Source organism: Sciurus vulgaris (genome assembly GCF_902686455.1).
Source record: "Sciurus vulgaris genome assembly, chromosome: 17".
Taxonomy (NCBI): Eukaryota; Metazoa; Chordata; class Mammalia; order Rodentia; family Sciuridae; genus Sciurus; species Sciurus vulgaris.
Window position 1 is genome coordinate 29,323,174 of NC_136478.1, and position 4,832 is coordinate 29,328,005.

The following is a 4,832-nucleotide window of genomic DNA, read 5'->3' on the forward strand; positions in this document are numbered from 1 at the left end:
GGAAACTTTCATCTTCACAATGTTCAACCTTCATGGTCTTGATGGTCTTGTGAAGGTCAAGGTCGGCCTGTTTGGAGCCTCAGAAAACATTGCCTACTGCTGGGTTCAGTAGTCAAATGAGGGTCCCTATGCTGGAGTCAGAACCCACACTGCTCCTTACGTGGGCTTGCTGTGTGGCCCTGGGCAACACTTCGCCCCACGCCTCATCTCCTCACCTGCACAATGGAAAGTTAAACGTCCTCCAAGAGTCTGCCCAGGTGTAAAACTCTCAGTGATTACCCTTCCCTATTCCCAAGGCAATGTGAGAAGTCTCTCAGATAACATGTGCAAGGATTTTGAAAATTCCAGATCTCACTGTGGCACTGTGGCCGAGAGCACAGCTCCGGAGGCCAGCAGCCCAAGGCTTGACTCCTCGCCCAGCTTTTCCTTGTTGACCTGGGGGTATGGACTGAATGTTTGTGTCGACGCAGACTTGGTCTGTTGAAATCCTAACCCCCATTGCTATGTGTTTGGGAGGTGATTAGGTGGTGAAGGTTGAGCCCTCATGAATGATGTGTATTAATCCATTTTCCATTGCTATAACAAAATACCCAAGGTGATCATGGATAAAGAAAACAGTTTATTTAGCTCATGTTTTGGAGGTTCAAAGGCATAGTGGCAGTATTGACCAGGCTCTGGTGATGACTTCATGGTGTCATGATGGATGGCTGATGGGCTAGTGCAGAGAGGGAGAAATCTTTTGTGGACAGCCAGAGCATACTGGGAGGTGTTTGGTTGTTCATTCGAGTCAATTCTAGATTTTATTAAGCCTTAGCCAGATGCTTAAGGTTGCGCAGAGGATATCCTGTCTGTGCTGGCTGGCAGGCGGGCGGGGAGGAGGAGATGACAAACAGCGTTAACATTTATTACTACATTTTATTGAATTTCATTGACTCTGTCAATGGTAAAATGCATCATTATTTTATGTACAGAGAAAGCAAAAAGTCATTGCCAAATAAAGTATGTACAATGCTTCTTGAATCATTTAGAATTTTTATTTCATACTTAATGAATATGCTCTTTTATACTTAGGTAAACAGAGGATTTTTGTCATAAATCACTCTCCTGCACACATGAAAAGGAAAATATAAGTGAAATAAATTGGCAAAGGTAGTCCTGGATCCTCTTCGTCTTCAGAGACCAACTCTCTGAACGGAGTCATTGATGTCTGTGTTTCCTTTAAAGACTGTGTGGCACTGTTACCTTCCAGATTTTCTTCTAGGAGCCGTGAGACCCTTGCACACAGTCCTGTGGACACTTGCAGGCAGCATGGGTGACGTCATAATTGCTCCTGGCCAAGGCTGATGCCAAGGTCAATGGTGTTCAAATATCTTCAAAAAGCATTCATCTCAAAATGGATGGAATGCGATTAGTATCCGGTCTTGGACACCAAGGACAGTTTTTCAGCCAGAGCAGGTGGGGTGGAAGCAGAGGGACTTTGAGGTGGGTGGGTGGCAAGGGAGAGAGCAAGGTCAAGGTCGGCAGTTCTGGGGAGGGCTGAACTCTGCGCTCAGAGTTCCAGGGCTTCGGTGGGGAAGATCCCGGGTCAGTTCTATAACACGGGAAGCCCAGGAGGAAATGAGGAGGAGCTGATGCTGGTCCCTCGAGTCCCCAGAGTGCAAGTAAAGCAAGAGGACAGAGAGCCAGTGGGGCGAGGGAGAGGGCACTGGGCACCATCAAAACGGTGGCAGACGTCTCCACTCCGGGCAGGTGGGCTTCTGGCCACACCCTTCTCATGCCCTCTCCTGGCCTCTGTGTTGTTTTTCCTACTTGGGTGCCCGTGCTCATCACCTCTCTCTCTTCAATACTGCCCTGTGCTAATGCCACCAGTGGGGAGGAATGTGGCTGGAGGGATTGCTGTATGTTAACGTAGAGATTTCTTGAGGGACTTTTCAACTTGCATGTAGCTGTCCCTTCACTCTCAGTATCCAGTTGTCCTGCACTTGATTTTTATTCCCATGTTTTTGTGAGTTCCATCCTGCCACAGGGCCTTTGCACATGCTTGGCCTGCTGCCAGATATCTGTTTCCTTTTCTCCTCATCCTTCAGGTGTGGGCTCAAGCATCATCTCTTCAGGGAAGGTTTTTCCAGTACCCTAAGCAGATCCACATAGGGCTTCTCCCAGCATCGTGTGGGTATGGCAGAAAGCAACGCAGGTCCCTGCCCAAGGTCCTGCAATGTATATAATGGACCACAGAGCACCTAGTAAGCCCTTTGGAAAACGATGCCAAAGGACATTGGTTGGAATTGTCCCTCCTCTTTCTCCCAGGCTTTCCACTCTCAGCTCCAGCCACTGGGTCCTTTGTTCCTGGGAAACTAACTGCCTGCCCCTCTCAATCCCTTGCCTCAAGGTGCCATGATCATGTTCTGCCTGGTTTCACCTCCTGAGGACTCTGGGGTCGTTCATCTGGACTCTGCAGCTATGCTGAGAACCCCCAAGAGAGCAGGGAGGGGCGAGGCCCTTTTATTCTGCCATTCGGGGGCCAAACACTTGGAGGGTCCCAAGCCGTCCTTGGGGTCGGTTCTGTCCATGTCTTTCCCTTAACCTCACCTTTCTCTCCAATCACTGGTCTAGTTTTTCTTGTTTTGAACAAGGAGTTCAAAATGTGGCAAAATAGTCATGGCGTCAAAGTACCGTCTTCACGGTAAGAGACTGTACGGGTCAGCAGCGTTAAGCACATCCACCTGTCGTGCCCCGACATCGCCGTGCAGCCCTGGACGCTAAGCCCTAAGTCCCCATTCCATCCTCACCCTCAGCCCGTGCCCACCACGCTGCTTTCGGCCCACACGTCTGACTTGCATACGTGCCTCACGGAGGCTGGCCTCTCCTCGTGGCCAGCTTACTCCCCTACCACAACGCCCCTGAGGGCCGTGCGCCTGGGAGCCAGGGTGAGCCCCTTTCCTCGTTAAGTCTGACCGAATCCCCTGGCGTGCACCCAGCTTTTGTTAGCCTTTCATCCTTTGATGGACATGTGGGGTGCTTTCGCCTTTGGGCTCCCGTGAAGAATGACACCGTCAACACGGGTCTACAGACGGTCCTTCCAAGACCCTGCTGTTCTTTCGCATCTCCCCAGGAGCGGAACGGCCGCACCGTGTGGCCATGCTGTTCAGTTTTTTTGAGGACCGGCCACCAGATTGTTTTCCCAGCAGTTACCTGGCTCTCTGTTCCCACTACGCACAACCGTTCCAGGTTCCCCACAGCCTCACCAACCTTGGTCCCTTTCTATGGCCTTGCCTTCATTCAGCAGCCTCGGTCATGGTGTCGAGCTGCTGAAGTCCCACCCCGAACTCTCCCCACTCAGAGAAGAACTTGACTTTTTAGGTGGAGCTCAGCGAATCATGCTGAAGCGCCGACTGTGGACAAGAGGTACGTCAAGGGCGTTGTAGGCAGGACACGGGGATGATCAGGGAGGTGGGTCCGAGGCCCTGTGTTCCCACTGCCTGGCTGTGCTTGTCACTTCTCTGTCGAGCCTTACCTGTGACCCCGGAACGACAATCATGGGTCTACGTCGTGGGATCCTAATGTACCTGGTGTACGAGGAGGGACTGGCGTAGTGGCTGGCGAGTCTTCTTTCCCTTATTCTGAATCACCCTTATTTGCTACCCAGGAAGGAATAACAGCACGCGCCTCTTTCAGGCCACGGGGTACCATCTTGAGCAACAGGTGGCTCCCTCCCAGACCCAGTCTAGCGCGGGGAGAACCGTCCCAGATACGATCACAAGTTTCTCTGGATAATGAGAGTGCAGAATTCTTCTTTCACGTTTCCCCCCCATTTTACAAGCTTTGAAGAGAGAACATAATTATTTTATCACCATTGTCAAATGCTATCAGAATAGTAATGATATTTCAAATTACCACAGACTTCTAGTTTAAAATAATAAAGTCACTTTTCTCTCCTCTTCGCCCTTAAAAGTCCGTGGAAGCCGATCACAGACTCGGAAGGGCAGTGACAAACTTGAACTCGCCCTTCTTTCTCACGCGTGGCACGGAGCCCTGGGCGGTGGGCAAGGCCCTCCTGGGACCCCAGGCGGGACCTCTTTTCTTGAAAAGGGAGCCTCCCTTCCCAGGAGGCTGCTGCCCTGGTTCCAGAGGTGGGAAGCGAGGGTGGCGTGGAGAGAAGCGGCAGAAGACAGAGGCGGGCACAGCGTGGGGGAGGGGGGGTTCTGTCCGGGAGGAGCTGTGAGGTGAAGGGGAGCCAGCGGTGACCCCGAGCCCAGTGCAAAGAACCTGGGAACCAGGGACCCGGGCTTCCCAGCTGGAGAGCTGAGGGCCCGCTCTGAGCACAGCCAACAGAGCGAGTGGGCAAGGGCCTGAGACCCCAGCTCTAAACCAGGCGTGGGCGCCCCCACGGCCCCTGCCCGGGCCTCCCTCACAGTCCCAGCCCAAAACCTTCTGCATCCAAGAAGGAAGAGTCAGAGGGACCGTCATGGGCCCTGCGTTCACTCTGGGGAAATCAAGGTGGACAGCAGCAAAGCAGCCCGCCTGTACCCACCATGGCAACCCGGAGGAGCCGGACCAGGGTCCATCCAGAGACGGGCTGGACAACATGGCCGTCCAAAACAGACAGACAGACAGAAACTCAGAGCTGATGGAAAAAGCAAAGCCAGGAGAGCAAAGACGGGCAAGGGGAGTCTTCCGAGTCAGGTGCCCGGATGGAAGCGGCAGGAACCTCATAGAATCCACAGGGATGTGGCCAGGAGATTAGAGAAGACCACGGAAGTGAAGAGGAAGAGAATACAGAACAGAACTCTAACGACGAGAGAAGACGACAGACGTGGAAGACAGGGGGGCCA

The 4,832-nt window shown here is 52.6% G+C and overlaps 1 long non-coding RNA gene across 1 annotated transcript; it reads left to right on the plus strand.

The window, feature by feature from the left end:
- Positions 1 to 1,310: 1,310 nt before the first annotated feature.
- Positions 1,311 to 2,667, plus strand: LOC306647946. Its single transcript, XR_013760225.1, has 3 exons — positions 1,311 to 1,351; positions 2,088 to 2,169; positions 2,308 to 2,667. It is a non-coding gene; the product is annotated as an uncharacterized lncRNA (long non-coding RNA).
- Positions 2,668 to 4,832: the final 2,165 nt, after the last annotated feature.